This window comes from Ctenopharyngodon idella, chromosome 19 (genome assembly GCF_019924925.1).
Source record: "Ctenopharyngodon idella isolate HZGC_01 chromosome 19, HZGC01, whole genome shotgun sequence".
Taxonomy (NCBI): Eukaryota; Metazoa; Chordata; class Actinopteri; order Cypriniformes; family Xenocyprididae; genus Ctenopharyngodon; species Ctenopharyngodon idella.
In genome coordinates this window covers 26,709,492-26,727,139 of record NC_067238.1, presented here as the reverse complement: position 1 = coordinate 26,727,139, position 17,648 = coordinate 26,709,492, and the positions used below count along the sequence as shown (strand labels likewise).

The 17,648-nt window shown below is 36.1% G+C and overlaps 1 protein-coding gene across 1 annotated transcript in view; it reads right to left on the bottom strand.

The window, feature by feature from the left end:
- Positions 1–17,648, bottom strand: part of dlgap3 (discs, large (Drosophila) homolog-associated protein 3) — a 183,628-nt gene that overhangs the window by 71,138 nt on the left and 94,842 nt on the right. The window contains exon 2 of the mRNA XM_051872654.1: positions 8,772–8,887. The gene's annotated coding sequence lies outside the window, so the exon portion shown is untranslated. The remainder of the gene's footprint in view (positions 1–8,771; positions 8,888–17,648) is intronic.

Here is a 17,648-nt window from a genome sequence, read left to right as displayed (position 1 = left end):
CTCAGACAACCTGATGTTTTCTTTGGATGACTCATCATGAACCTCAAGTAGATGAGGTGAAACACTGAATTATGTGTGTTTGGATTCTGTTTACTGAAATAAACATTAAAAGTTCAGAAGAGCAGCATAAACACAGCATGATTTATATCATCAGTCCATTAGTAGAGGCTCAAACAGGGGCCGTTCATGCAAAGTTTTTATGCATTTTGGTCATTCGTTTACACGATAACAGCGTTTTGGAGGCCTGAAAATGCAAACTTCGATATATGCCGTTTAATGTTGATGATCACGTTATTTTACATATGCATCTGCTTACATATGCTATCACTTGTTTCTGCTTCTTCTTTGCCTGTGTTTTGATCAGGAGTTTCAGTACTCTTTCAGAAGATGCGTAATAGTACCCCTTGCCAAATACCAGTGAAAACACAGAAAGCCAATGGCAGGAAAGAATTGTCTCATAAATAATGGAAAATTCTGTCAATGGCGGGGAAAGAGTTAATAGTTTTCGTGGATCCATGCGAATGGAGATTGTTTTCACAACACTGTCGACTGTACGTGAAAAACGCAAAGGAAAAATGTTTACATCGTCGTCGTGTAAACTTACCCTAAGGAGACATCTAAAATATGCAGCCCTGAGGCCAGAATTGATGCTGTCTTCACGTGCTATTGGAATTTAAATACGAGTTTCCTAGTTAAAAAATTGGATTTGAATGCCCTCTCAAGTCGCATTTACCACTGGTAAGCTCGGGAATAGTTTTGATACCCAGGTTCCCTAGTTGGGCGGGCCATACACTTTAAACATGGGGAGGGGAGAACAGCTGCTGCTTTTACAGGTATGCTTTATGTAAGCAATAAGGTACAGAGGCTGTGCTGTATTGTGAATAAGTCACGGCTGAAAGGGTTGCAGGCACTCCGCTTTGCGTCGTGCCTAACAACACCCTTCAGCCATGACTTATTCATGATACAGCACTAGCCTCGAGTACCTTACTGCTTTTATAAAACGGTTACCACACAATACAAATATTAAAGCCAAAAATATGTATCAATGCAACTTTCATGAAGTAAACTTTCACTAAAAGCCTTCCTTCTGCCGGAAAAAATAGTCCCTGACTGTGAACAGCAACAGAAGTTACATCATTATGCCATTAGATGGTGGCAAAGACTGTCTTTATGAGTGTGTCAGCCAGTAGCGAAGAGTTTTACATTAAAAAGACTGAATTGTTGTGAACAAGGAACAAGACGCAACTGACAAATGCTTTGACTAGTGCTGTCAGTCATGGGAAAACCCCTTAACTGTTAAAAGGACAAGTTAATACAGCGGACAATTAAACAGGTTTTTTATTATGAACATAGGACTGACCTGAAGGAAAATGCTAAATCTAATTGCAGGTAATACACTCGCTCAATCGACCTCTTTCTCACAATACTCTTCTAGTTCTACTTAATACAGTAAGCTTCAATTCAGTTTATGTTGCTAAGAGTGTTTGCTAAGGGTGTTGTGTAGTGACACACAGAACCGTTGGGCGAAGCGGTCATAGCCGTGTTTTATCATTAATAAAACACAGCTATTGACCAATCAGAATCAAGGACCAGAACTAACCATTTTATAATAGTTTTTCCACAACAGCAACATCGCATTGTCTTGTTGTTAAAGTAGTGTTTTTTTTTCTTAAAATATGAATAATCATTTGAAGTGTATTGTATGTTTTATACACATGGAAAATAGCCAAAAGAATCCAGAATTGTCAGCAAACTCTAGATAGCATGGTGAATGTTTATATGGTTGTTAATGAATGGAATGCTAAATATCATTTTGGCTTTTTTCTTAATAAATAGGAAAGAATGAACCTGGTGTCCTCCATGATTCCTGCTCTTTCTGACAACAAATCACTTGAATGCGATGAGCTCACGACTTCAGAAGTGGGAAATTTCTGCAGCATGAAAACAGCACTATATTACTTTGGAAATACTCTAAATTTCATAAGTCTGGGGTCAGAAAATATATATATATATTTACATTAAACTGATCAAAGTGACAGTAAAGATGTATAAAGTTACAAAAGATGTTTATTTCAAATAAATGCTGTTTTGAAATTTCTATTCATCAAAGAATATTAAGCAGCACAAATGTTTTCAACACTGATAAAAATAACAAATGTTTATTGAGCAGCAAATCAGCATATTAGAATGATTTCTGAAGGATCATGTGACACTTAAGACTGGAGTGCTGAAAATTCAGCTTTGCCATCACAGGAATAAATTACATTTTAAAATAGATTAAATCAGAAAATAGTTATTTATTATACAATATTACTGCTTTCACTCTACTCTTTGATAAAATGAATGCAGCCTTGGTGAGAGACTTCTTTTAAAAACATGAAAAAATCTTACCGACATCAAACTTTTTGAACTGTACTGTAGTTTAAATAATTTACCAAGTTCTGTTTTTACAGGATCCTTGAGGATTCACTGTAGTTTTTGATCAATGCACACATTTCACATCTCAAGTTGCGTTATCATTCAGAAGCTTGATATCAACTTAAATATAACCTTCAACTTGAGTACCAACCACAGTCCAGTAGAAAGACTAAAGCACAATGTTTCTGAAGTTAATAGCACTTCACAGCACATGCTTTGACTATCTTTATAATTTACTTGGTTGGTATAATCCTCTGAGGTGCCAGCAGTCAATAACTGGATTAACCACAACAAACAAAGATAAGACGCTGCACTATATTATTAAGGTTAAAAAATACCACTATACAGCCATAAGACTTTGGGAGGACCAATTTAATATTAATTTATGAGTGTGCACACACACATTCAAAGCTGTATCAGAGTATAATGTAGCAAACAAAGAAATTCATACCTGCAGTGCAACAAAGTGAAAAGTTTCCGAAAAGGTTAAAATATACATAATGTATGAAACATATCTAAATATACTGGCTTTCTTTCATAAGCGCAATGGCACTATGAGTGTGTGAGCTGAGAAAATGGGCAGAGAAATTAAATTCACAGACTATGTTTTGACAAGTTTAATACTTCTTGCCCAAACTCTTTCATGTATTAACAGCTTTCTTTTTTCAGCATGCAGACTTTGCACTGACTAACACAATTCAGACTTTGCAAAACTAACACAATTTAGCCAAAAAAATGTGTTTGCAAAAGTATGCGTAAGCAGGTTCCTATAATTGCAGTATAACTTCTTAATAATTTGTGCAGTTGATCTTACACTGACTTGGATGTTTGAAACTTTAGCAAGGACTTAAGTAATGAAATGGCAAAGAAGCTGGATTTGAAACGAGAGAGTTGTTTATCTTTATGCCTCACATAGACAGCATACAGTGATGGATCAGCAATTCTGTATCTCAACAAAGTTGTTCTTCATATATTAGGAGACTCATAGGCTTGTTTCTCTTGGTTTAAACATGTCAATATCAAACAGCTACATAGAGTACAATGCTTTGAATTTATAACGACATTTCAAAGTAACAGCAACTCGCTTTCAGATGTATTTACAACCTGAGGAGGGCTGAATGCTGGAAGATTTTTTTTTGTACCATATACTAAGTGACATTTACAAATCAGACCACTACAGCAACATATATCACTACAGAGTGTATATAATAATAATAATAATAACAACATCATTTTGGCAGCCGAGCAAATCCACTATATTTATTTATTTATTTTTTACAAATACTACACTTGTTGTACCACGAACTGTAGTTTTAAGAGTTTTTTAGGCAAGACTGTAGTTGTTTAGACCTGAAATATGTGACTCATATTTAATCATAGCACCTATTTTACTATTTGTTTTGACGCTTTCATAGATGCGAGCTCCAGGCCATCAGCAGCCGTTCAGTGCTCGTGTACCCGTTGAGAACAGCTACATCTCCGCCAGTGCTTTGGGTATTTGCAGCTAGCTCTTATGTAGATAGTGGTTAAAAATATAATTAATTTGGGGTATATCAAACAACGAAATCTTTGGTCTTATTAATCTATTACTTGTTCCAGAGCAAAACAATTTGGGTAAAGGGGAAAATTAAATTTCATAACTATATTTAGGCTATATTTTAACTTTATTCCTCTTTTAGAGGAATAAATCCGTGGCAGAAGGAAGTAGTTCTGCACAAAAGAGGGTTTTTAAAGACACTCCGTTGTTGTTTCTTATTTATTTACACACTTGTGCTGTCGAGCTGTTGCATAAACGCAATATTACACTCGTAGCCGTGCAATATGGCTGTATATCAGCACGCTGTGATTACCTTATATAGTAAGTATATGAGCAATATCACACTTGTAGCTATGCGATATGGCTGTATATCAGCACGGCTGTGATTTGGCTGTAGGTAATCACAGCGTGATGATATACAGTCATTTCGCACGGCTATGAGTGTGATATTGCGTTTATACAACAGTTCGACGGCATGGTAAAATAAAGTGTTACCATATATATACTGTATGAATGTTGAATATTATCCTAATATTAGAATAACCAATGTCTAAAAACAAAATTATTTGAACAGTTAACATGGTACCAGTTTGTTTGTATTCGGAGGTAAACTTGGGGAAAAAAAATGTATTGAAAGCTGATATTCTAGAAGAAGCAATAACATATCTTTCAAAAACACCTCATAAAGCTGTTGTTAAACAGAGTGCTGGTGTTAAATGACCATTATGAAGTGCAGCCTGACCTCTATAGATGAATCTCTTTCTAAAAGCCAGCTGCAAAGTGTTTCAATTGATTTTTGAGCTCATGAGGGAGAAACAAACAAACACACAAACAAACAAAAAAGAACTTTGTAGTTAAGGAACTGGAGCTACACAAAGGTAGCTGGTTCAATTCAAGACCAGCACCTATGCAACATAAACCAGCCTCAAATTGTATGGAAATTCATTCTGGTATAAGCTGGTTCTTCAACAGGGTGGGCCAGACTTTAATGCACAAAACAAAAGTCTGGCTAGGTGTGTAACAGCAAATTGGGAATGTCGTTCTCTACTCTGGGTTAAAGATCTACCTGCATCCCTCAGGTCTGGTCACCATGACATGCAGTTCAATGATGATGACAGCAGAGGTGAGACAAAATGTGCTCTCAGTAATGAACCCATAGCATCATCTAATGAGAATCATTTACTCATTGCAGGTCAAGCAGAGGTCAGTTTCTATCCTCTACCAAAGACAAAGAACAGGAAGTAGCCTTTTACAAAAAGCAACAAAGGACAGGAAGTATACAAGTATGGCCTGAACTGTAGTTGTCGCTTTCACAGTCGTGAAAGAGAGAACAATGACAGCAAACCTCATCCATCGACCTGTTTGTTGTCTGAATGACCCAGAGAACTGCAAAAATCACACAGTGTCTGAATGAGATGCCTTTCCACTGAGACACAACATATTAACCGAGCTGAAAGTGATGAAGAGCTCTTATGGAGATAGACTTGATTGGAGAAAAACTGAAGAGAGTGTGTGCGCGAGTAGGTGAGCTATTCTTGTAGAGGAAAATATCTGAAACAAAGAAAGCACTTGACAAACTTCCTGCCACGGGAAACAGTTTCATAGCCGGATCAAATGTTATCATCAGCCCAAGCTCATTGGAAAAATGTGTCTGCGGTGACATTTATGCAAAATGATATTATGTTGCTTCTTGCACTTTTTGTGACCCTTTCACAGTAAAATGTCCAGTGAGTGGTTATGTAATACAAACGTCAAAATGTATTAGTTTACAAATCATGCACTATGGTAAAAGTGTTTTGAGGTCATAACATAGTATTGTGTAAGGAAAATAAGTCTTTATTAATCGATAATCTTCCTCTGTAATCATAATTTGTATGAAAAGGAATATAAGTTGCTACTGACACTTGTGGTCATTTCAGCAGGAAACTGCAGTGAATTGTATGTATACAGGTAGGTCTGTTTTTGGAGTTTTGCAAAAATGATGGTTATCATTTTACATGCAAAAAAAAAAAAAAAAAGTTATATAAATAAAATAATTATCTGCCAAAAAGCACATTAACGAAAAGTGGGATCTGAATAATGTAGGTTGAGTGTCTCAAATTTGTCAGTTAAATACCTTTTAAAAATTCAGGCTTGCACTTTTGCACTGAAGCATCACTTTCAGGATCCACAAGAAAGAAAATTCACAAATGATTTTTAATATCTTATTTCTCATAGTTAGAATGAGGCTAAATGTCAACAAGATCATATGGAGACTTCTATGGAATTTTCATACTTCTCAGTAATCTCCTCTGGATCTCAATGATGTCTCAAATTTGTTCTTGGTACGTTTTTCGTCAAACCAAACTTTGGTCTTCAGCCAACAAAGTTTAAATCCCTTCTGCCAGTAACTAATTAAATCCTTTCTACCATTAACTAATATGGAAACAAGTTTGACTACATTTTTTTCCACTTTAAAATAAAGCAAAATTGCATAAGTTAGGTTAGATTTATGCTTAAAAACAAAAAAAACAATTTCCAATGGGGTGAATATTACACTTACACTAGATTTATTGTCTAAATAAATATTTTCTAGTTTTTAGTGATTTTAGGCAATGAAGTACACTGTAAAAAAAGAATTGTTGGTTTAACTTAAAGTTACCTGGTTTTAGTTCTTTGAAATTAAAAATTTGAGTTAATACAAAGAAGGCAATTAATTTAATGCATGTGGGAGATGAGCAAAATGTCAGTTTTTATATGCTGCGTGTTTGTTTGTAATTGTACTTTTCTTTGAGATGCAACATGAAAGCAATACTGGAATATTTCCAAACAAAATGTTAAAAATATTAATCTCCTTATACTGTATCTTTTTATCAGTTATTCGCCGCAATGAAATTGTGAATTTCTAGTAAATTCAGAGAGGACTGTACACACCCTTGTTGCTTGGCTAATCGTTTCTAACATTGGCTACTCAAGTAATGCCAATTTACAAACTCACTGGAGCCAAATCCTCAGCTGTTATCTTTATGACTGTGGTTTTGAGCCAGAATTGGCATATTTAAAGAACACCTTTATTACACCTCTTCAAACACCACAGAACTGAAATCACTCTGTATGAACATTAGTCAAAGACCACTCTCAGCAAACATAAGCAGCGGTCTCTTGTGGCATTACATCAGCATCATGAATAACTGATAGGTCAGGGTTGAATAATGCACAATCCTTTGTCAACATCACTGTTCCCTGATGGACAACCACAAAATGACACCCCACAATCTCATAATGTTGTTGTAATATCTTGGTCTATGTAGTATCCACCTACAGTATAAATTTAAACAGATGAACGGGAATCTGGCAATGTTTTATTACGTAGGTTGCTGTATATATTGTGGCTGTTTGGAAATTAAATATCTGGTGAGTGGCACTAAAATATTGATCTGAAAATAACATTTGAAAACCACCTACACTAAACCTAACCAATAATGTTAATGAAAACAATGCATTTGCTGAAGCAACCATGCTATTTTAGCTTGCTTCTACAAGTCTTTGAGCTCTTTTATAGTGACTCATAATACAAAAGCAACACACTCTGTATGGAGCTCGTTTTGTGATGCAAATAAATGGACGACGCTAAATACAGGTGTAAATGGGGTCTAAAATATTTTGAGCTTGTCCAATTTCAACCACTTCCAGAGGTAGTCGAAAACGCATTGGACCGGATTGCTTTCGTAGTTAGACACTTGTGTGGTCGAATGTGTTTGAACAGCCACAAAAGACCGCCTACCGCCAGAAGGGATTTAAACTTGTTGGCTAATGACCCAAGTTTGGTTTGAAGACGAAAAACAAACCAAGAACAATGTTCTCTCACCATTCCTGATTTCTAACACTTACACACCACATTCGGTCTTGCGGATATCAGAGCTGAAACTAAAGCTGCTGCTAGCCGTATTTTTTTAAGTCGTCTCCGTCTCCGGTTCATATGTAAATTGTGCAAGCTTATTTTGTCCATTAGATCAAAAGATCTGAAAAAAACCCAACCATTTAACCGCCCATATACTCTCCCCTCAAAGAAATCAGGACAGAAGTGGTTGAAAGTGGACAAAAGAGACAGATTAAAACAACAGGTGTTAACAATTACCTCGTCTCCCTTGTCTACTTGTGATCCGATTAACGCATCTTAATACCAGGTCTAAACAGGGTCTTATTAGCAACAAAGAAACAAACAAACTACTAGATAACAAATTAATTACAAAATACCTTTGGGAGATATAGCCTATTAACTTAAAATGTATAGTCTTCCAACAAACCGAATCTAAAACATTGATGACTCATCCTGCACTACACATGTTTTTATCCAATCAAATGCCCACTAGAATTAGAGTGTCCCACCCCCTAATACCACCTGCAACCAATTAGAATGGAGCAAATTATAGTTTACAGATGTAATGTAATTACAGCCTACTGCTATTTAAAAAAGCACAATCTCTTCATTGTTTCTTGCCCAAACTTTGTTTCAAAAGAAAATAGGAAAAAAGTGCACTCGCCAAGCCATAAATATGGACCCTTACAATGCGTCTAGCAGCTTTTTAAAAATGTGCACATCAAACATTTGGGAATGAATAGAAGTTTCAAAGAGCATGGGACCCTTTGAGGTGAGGTTTTTGGGGGCATTAAAATGACATTTGTGTAATCTTGGCCAGGCACTTGATAGAAGACTGAAATTGAGAACGGCTTTGCACGGAGGCGCAGAGGGACAGCTTTCAAAGAGACACGGTGAACCAAGGGAATTAATAGCTCTCCATGCACATGTGGCTACAGTCAGAGATAAAATACTCACTGCCTCCTCATGTGGAAATAGTGCTTCATTATCAGCAGAGGGGAAACGGTCTCTTCAATGGACACACACTACACACTTCTGTTGTTTGCAAACCCTCACAGATTCCACTCAGCAATCTGAAGAGAAAAAAAGAGAAACGGGGAGTAAGAGAGAGACGGAAACAACAGTTGAAATGACAAAACATACATGCTTGTTTGTATTTATTTTTTTTATCCCACACTCTTATTTCACTCATGCACTGTCAGGGGAAAACACTGTTCACTGAAAGCATTTCCAGGCTAACATGGCTGTATAATGTGGAAAGGATGTAATGTGTCCCGCTTCTAGTTCCCAAGTACAAACCCTATCTCCCACATGCAATATAATCAGCCTGTGAAGTGTTTCCAGGATGGAAAAGAAAGAGACCGCAAGAGGAAAGAGGAAAAAGAAGCTGCCATCAAGTTTTAATTGGCTATGTATATCTTCCAGGTATCCTAATGGTTTGGGGAATGTGTGATGGGTTAAAGCTGAGATCACGCAAGACGGTCTAGAGGGAACCTCATGCTCACTGTTTATCCTCATTACAGTGTTTGCATTGAAACCAAACTTTGAAGTTTACATTCATCACTGTGATTGATTTAATACAACCCCTCTGTTTCGAGCCACATTAAAAAAAAAAAAAAGGCTCAGCAGTATGAGAAGTACAATAGATGGTTCACATTTTATTAGTAAAAGAGATGAACAGATGATGACAGAAGAAATAAAATGATGAGAAGAGAAAATAAATTGTGTAGCCTTAATCCTTCTATAATCTGCAGGGCATTTATGGTACATTTTTGGAAATTAATATGCTATACTACATCAAAGGTGAAGGTGAATATTCTCTTAACCCAGTTTATTGTTCATTGACTCCTATTAGTATGCCAATCATGGGTCTATCTCTCCCAAAAGTGTGTTTTCTCAAAGTGTTTTAGCACGTTTTTCCACACATATTTTGTTGCTCCATCAAGAAAGCGTTTTCTTTAAAGGGTTATTTTTTCAAAAATGAAATTTCTGTCATTAATTACTCACCCTCATGTCGTTCTAAACTCGTAAGAAATTTATTCATCTTCGGAACACAAATTAAGATGAAATTCAAGAGCTTCTGACCTCCCTATACACAGCAATGTCATATAACCAATTTCAAGGCCCAGAAAGGTAGTAAAGACATCATCGAGAATATTTTTTGTGCGCAAAAACAAACACAAATTGCGACTTTATTTGAACAATTTCTTCTATGCTATTGACATTGCAAACAAAAAATAAACCCGGAAGCGCAGGGAAGAGAAGAAATGGTTGAATAAAGTTGTTATTTTTGTTTTGTTTTTGCGCACAAAAAGTATTCACATCGCTTCATAACATTAAGGTTGAACCACTGTAGTCACATGGACTATTTTAACGATGTCTTTACTACGTTTCTGGATCTTGAAAGTGGTTATGACATTGCTGTATATAGCGAGGTCAGAAGCTCTCGGATTTCATAAAAAATATCTTAATTTGTGTTCCAAAGATGAGCAAAGGTCTTACGGGTTTGGAACGACATGAGGGTGAGTAATTAATGACAGCAATTTAGGCCCATGATTAGGTCCATTGTACCCTAATTACGAATCTGTTCCTTTTTAATGGGAAATGGAAAAAAATGGGAAAATTTCACTCTAGTAATATCACAGACAAGTGCAAAAGGCGAGAAGTACAACTTTTACAGATTTCTGAACTTCTGATTTGTGAATGCAGCTGGAGCCAGAATAATTAGAACACAACTTCTCCATTGTTCCAAAAAGGCAACAGCAATCAGAGAATATAGGTCACCATAGACATTTTTGCTGCCACCAAGTTCACTCTAAACATGATTATAAACTCAAAACTCCAGGAAAACAATTAAGTATTCATGTGGTTTTGCGCGTCTGTGTGTAGAGGCTGGCACTGCGGTGAGATGTCAGTGTGTGTCTGCGCACAGGGCTTTGCAGCCAATTGAGGGAACACTTGTGACCCCTTGAGTGTTTGTAAGAGCCAGTATTTTGCATCATTAATGTTGTATTAACATCTTATTCTTCTAATTCTTCCTGATTATTTTTTACCAAATTTGGCAGTTTTAGTCCTCATACTAAGTAGTGTATCATGAATGACAGAGTGAGAAAGAGTATAAAATTAATTTTCTTCTGTCCTTCTTGTTTCTGACCTCTAAAATTTAGCCAGTTCATTTTTCACTTTTCTCCATACAGAGTGTCCTTAACTTGCAGACTTTGATAAAGGACAAACTGCTCCCTTTCTCATTCCTCTCCTGCTTTCCATACCACGGTTCACAAACCATGCACATACTGATGATTTCTAATCTTTTACAGCCTCAGCTTTAAATACAGCTACTGGTACTTCCCTAATTTTATTTAGCTGATCAGCGAATCCTTTTGGGTAATGAGAAGCAATAAACAGCACAGAACCATTTACCTAGTCTCACAGTTTCATAAAGACTGAAAATAAAGTTGACATTTATCTGTCCCACTGGTAAACAACCTAGACTTGAAATATGGCTGTGCATTAAATGTACAGTAGACCTGTTCTGTATTTAATGGAGATATATATTTGTAATCATAAGTTATGACTGCAGAGGGAAATATCACAACAAAAGTATTTTGTATCTGTAGTTTAGTCTGGCTTTCCAGTAAAAATATGAAAAATAATAAATCATACAAATAAGAAAAAACAACATTTTTTATTTAACTTTACATTTACGGTTAATAATTAAATAAGTATATATATTAAAAATAATAAAATCTAACATTTTATAAACTAGGGGTTTATATATATATATAAAATGTTATATTAAATTTTAATATTACATATCCATATATAATGTAATTATAATATCTTTTTTAATTTTCCCCCCCTTTTTTCACCTTTTAGTTTTCACCTTTTTCACCTTTTCAGTTGGGTAAGAAACTTAATTCATTATATTTCTCTGAAAACAATATCTTACTACTTTCAAGCAAATGTAAAGATGTTTACAGGAAAACATGATTTGCAGAAATACTGATAAAGCCACACCCTTGGCATCATGGGACATGACACTGGCACCTAAACCAAAATATGCAAGAGGGCCTTGAGGGACACACTCTTATTTCTGCTTTAGGAATTACAACGATTCAGTGCTCCTCTTACATAAGAGAGAAAGAATAGAGAGAATAAGAGAACAGGGAGGCCAAATAGTCTCTGTCAGACACCAAAAGCCAGTGTCCTTCTGACTTCTGAGTATTACCACTGTCCTTTCATCATTTACCCACAGCCAATATAGTAATGACACAGGTGACCATAATAACATAGTATTCACGGAGCTCAAGGTGGGTCGTACCCCTGCTCTAGGACCGCTGCTATTGGGGAGAAGCGATCAGTTCGGGTCACCTGCTGCTGCGGCTTTTTATGCTAATATGATCGATAGCTCTGCTCCTTTTCGACTCGCTTTTGTTTCGCAGAGCAGCGAGGAACTAATGAGCAACTGCAGGATTTTTAATTAGGGGTCAGCTAAACTATAGGGATTTCCCAGAAGGCTGAGCAGGATGTAGCAATTGTTGTCGGGGGGAAATGGGTGAAGTGCTGACTCTATTGCACACCACAATGCACCATGCACTGTAAAACCGAACAGTGAAATTAATCAAATGAGATGAGTTTGTTTCACGCAAATAATAATGAAAGTTCATTGTACCTAATAGAAAAAAGTTGCGTCAAAATGGCATTGTATTAAGCTGAACTTAATATTATTGAGTTGAGTTGCAGCAGATTTCTACTTCACAACTGTGGGAGTGAAGGGAAGCCGGTGACGTAATTGTTAAAAAGAGACACCTGTGTACCACACTGGCTTTGCTCCACTTCCACTGCTCTCGGCCCCGCCCCACTTGTCACAAAAGTTCTCCTAACTTTAAAAAATGAGTTAGTTACTTAAATGTTTTGAGGTAATAAGTTTCCTAAAATGTTCTGAGTATTTTGAACTTAGAGTTTTACAGTGTGTATGTGTATTCAATATTATGGGAATACACTACATGGTGGGACTTGAACAACTAATTTTCAGTTAGTTTTTCTCAATAAAAATGGGAACACAGCTGGCTGGCAGCAAGTCACGCGGACAGCGTAATTCATACAGTATAATGCCTCGTCATAGCCATAGTCATTGGCTTTCAAAGGAGAAACAGGAAGAGTTCAGGTCAGGATTACTGCTGAAGATAAATGGCCCATCATACACTTTAACAAGTTACGTAATCAGATTACTTTTGCAATTAACTAGTAAAGTAACACTAACTGTAAATTATCTGTAAAGTAATTGTAAATTTACAACAAATGATCTGCATTACTTTTGGTTCATGGTTTTTCTACAATAATGTGAGAATGCATTTACTCATCTCACAAAACAGAGTCATTATACCTCAAAATGAATAAAAACAGTGAAATGCAAATTTAGGATTTTATGCAAACCTGCAGTAATTAATTATGTTAAAATACACAAATATACTTTATGCATTAATCTCATTTTACCAACCATCTTTGCCGCATGAATTTGCATTTCTTTCAGCCTGAGGCTTAGTCATATCACTTTTGGTGTGAAAGGCCTTTACATTTGCCCAAAATATAACTTTTTTATTATTAAAAAACAACAAGCCCAGCCCATATGAGAAAAAGTAACACAAAAGTAACGTAATACATTACTTTCTATAAAAAGTAATGAAGTAACTCCATTAGTTACTTTTTAGGGAGTAACGCAATATTGTAACACATTACTTTTAAACGTAGCTTTCCTCAACTCTGACTGTAAGTACATTACAGAGTTTTTTTGACAAAATTGTTTTGCTTTTCACAAAATATTAAGATTTAGAGTACTTATTGTGTTTTGACATGCATTGATTTTTATTATTAATGCTCCTTTGCCATCAGCCAATAAGTACCCTCTTTGAACTTGTGTTCCTGATTGATCATCCACTTTGTTGGGACAACCTAGTTAAGGGAAGGTAGATAATTGAATTTGCTGGTTGCATCTAAGTGTACAAGATATCACCTACATGCCAGTGAATCATCTGGATGGCTTCTCAAAAAAGCTTCTGTTATATTCAACCTTCAAAAGGACTTCCCACCATCATCGCAAAAGTTCTTGGGTCAAATAAAATGCAAAATAAATCCTTTAGATAGTTTAATAAGAGAATTCGATTGGGACTGAGGATAAACCTGTGATCAAGATAATGATACAAGATGTACATCAAAATCCATAAAGACAGCTCATGTCGCAGTTCTGTGGGTGAAAATGCCTTGTTAATGCCAGAGGTCAGAGGAGAATGGCCAGACTGGATTGAGCTGATGAAATGCAACAGTAATTTAAATAACCACTCATTACAACCGAGGTCTGCAGAAGAGCATCTCTGAATGCACAAAACGTCGAACCTTGAAGCAGATGGGCAGAAAACACACCGGATGACACTCCTGTCAGCTAAAAACAGGACACTGAGGCTACAATTCGCACAGGCTCACCAAAATTGGACAATAGAAAATTGAAAAAAAAAAAAAAAACATTGCCTGATCTGATGAGTCTCAGTTTCTGCTGGAACATTCAGATGGTAGGGTCAGATTTTCGCGTAAACAACAGGAATGCATGGATCCATCCTGCCTTGTATCAGCGGTTCAGGCTGGTGGTGTAATTGGGTGGGGGATATTTTCTTGGCACACTTTGGGCTCCTTAGTACCAATTGAGCATTGTTTAAACGCCACAGCCTGAGTGTTGTTGCTGAGTATGTCCGTCCCTTTATGACCATAGTGTACCCATCTTCTGATGACTACTTCCAGAAGGATAACACACCATGTCACAAAGCTCAAATCATTTCAACCTGGTTTCTTGAACACGACAATGAGATCACTATACTCAAAAGGCCTCCAAAGTCACCAGATCTCAATCCAATAGAGTGCCTTTGGGATGTGGTGGAATGGGAGATTTGCATCATGGATGTGCAGCCAACAAATCTGCAGCAACTGCGTGATGTTATCATGTCAATAGACCAAAATCTCTCAGGAATGTTTCCATATATATATATATATATATATATATATATGCATATGTCAGAAAGGTTCTTCTCCTACAGGTCTTTCATTAGCATTTCCACACAGGCTTGCCACCAAATACACAGACCACTATCATCCACTTTACCTTGTATAAATCCATACATAAAACATTATTATTATGCTAATGAAAAACCTGTAGGAGAAGAACCTTTCTGACATATGCAGCTCAAGTCATCTCCCATATCACCTCATGTATGACATTAAAGCAGATTTCTATTTAATGTGGGCCAGACATTCGCCTTGACCCACACTGGGGCTGCAAGGCCATCTTTTATTATAAAAGTGAATGGCTCTGGCTGAATTACATATCACATTGCACAGACAATAGATGGGAACTAGAGAGTTGGGGTGATGACACCAGGGTTGGGAAGTGTTATTGTTCATCCGGGATGTGATATTTGATTCAACCTGCCCATGACCTTCTTAATCTTTCATCTTTCAGCAAAAGGTGGACTTGTGGTAAAAGACAAAAATGTGTGGAAATTATTCATCACTACATTATAGGTGATAAAGGAGTCAATTAAGTTTTACTGGCACTAGAGATTCTTTTATTACAGGAAGAGATGGTAACCTCCGCATCTGTATAATTTGAGAAAGTCAACAAGGCTCAGTTTGGATCAGGTGCACATTATAAGCCAATCATATAATAACCTTGACACCACTTTTACACTTTCACTTTTACAACAGTCAGTCACCATTGGTGAATACAATAAAAGAGCCATAAATTGAAATATACCTGTTGAAAAAATTGTCCTTGACATTTTTGAAAGCCAAAAATAACTCACTCCAAAATAAATTCAAAGGCAAACATGCTGAAGATCTGCAGAAAAGCAGTCAGTTCATTATGTGACAAGCTGTTTTCACACAAAATACTGAAATATCTCCTCCAATGGCTTTGATTAAAAAAAAAAAAAAAAACAGCTTCTGGTCTCCTTATTATATACTGTATATGTACATAGCCATTAAAAAAAAATTCAATGTTTTTGAAAGTCGTCTCTTATGCTCACCAAGGCTGCATTTATTTGATGAAAAATACAGTAAAAACTGCGATATTGTGAAATATTATTGCAATTTAAAATAACTTTTTTTTTTTTTCTATTTTAAAGGGGTGGTTGATTATGATTTCACTTTTTTAACTTTAGTTAGTGTGTAATGTTGCTGTAAGGGCATAAACAACATCTGCAAAGTTAAGATGCTCAAAGTTCAAAGCAAAAGCAAGATATTTTCTTTTTGAAGAATTCTCTGTTAAGGACTACAACAAACGGCTGGTAGGGACTACAACGAGCTTATTCCCAGGTTAGCGACATCACTAACCCTAAAATTTACATAAACCCTGCCCCCGAGAACATGCAACAAAGGGGGTGAGGCCATGTTATTGCATTACAGTACGTAATGTAAATGCAATAACATGTCATAAAAGCAAGATGACAACATGACAAGTTATAACCGTAATTAAACTAAACTATACCTGTTCTATCTTCCTGCAGCATATATTCTCTGGCTCTGTAGGCATCTTACAATAGTTCCCACATGACAGAATATGCTAATCAATGACTTTAAGATAATTAACTCCACATCAGCTACATAAATTCATCAATTCACTGTTCAAAAACGTCCTGTTGCATTCTACATGTTGTCACTTCTTCTTGAGGGTCTCCATCAACTCCTCTTTGAACATAAAAGGCTGAACAGTTTCGGACATTTCCAGTGAATCGGAGCTGCTAACACGAGCTCTTGAAACTCCGCCCTCTTCTTGAGAGCAGCAGCTCATTTGCATTTAAAGGGACACACACAAAAATGGAGGGTTTTTGCTCACCCTCAAAAAGTGACAAATTTAACATGCTATAAAAAAAAATATCTGTAGGGTATTTTGAGCTAAATCTTCACATACACACTCTGGGGACATCAGAGACTTATTTTACATCTTGTAAAAGTGCCATTATATGACCCCTTTATTAGAGTTTAAAATGTAATTTATTACTGTGATGGCAAAGCTGTTTTCAGTGTCACATGATCCTTCAGAAATCATTCTATTATGCTGATTTGCTGCTCAAGAAAAATTCTTATTATCTTCATTGTTAAAACTGTTGTGTTGCTTAATATTTTTGAGGAAACCATGATACATTTATTTCAGGATTTTTTGATGAATAGAACAGTATTTTTTGCATGAAAAGTCTTTTGTAACATTGTGAATGTCTTTATTGTAACTTTGAATCAATTTAATTTGTCCTTCCAGTATAAAAGTATTATTCCATTAAAAAAAACTACTGACCACAACAAATAAATCATTCATCACAATTATTTTCACAAGCCTTGCTATAAAAAGTTGAAGCATTTCCAAAGCCAAAGGCCAAAGCATTTCACTGTAAATGAAACAAATTGTTAAAGTATGAAACAGAAGCACAGTATAATATCTTGCTCTGTTTCTCTCTGAAGCCATGCATTATTGAAGTGTGAGGATGCAGCGGTAAATTGAAAAAGAAAAAGCTGTTTGTGCTAAAACAGCTGGGGGATGTGCTTATTCTCAGAGCACATATGAGCACACACTCGGATGCAAATTTCTGCTTCACTGGCTAAAGATCTTACCATGATGTAATTTTATGAGTTTGAGAGAAGAAAGCATGTGAGGTACTTTGCATATATGGATGTGATGTGTGAGTGTGTTAAGCCTGTGGACGCAGGTGTGTCCTGATTTAAATGTTCATGCTTATGGATAGCAGTTCATTAGAGAAAATCTGTTTCATTTTTTTTTCTCTTTTGGTGTGTGTG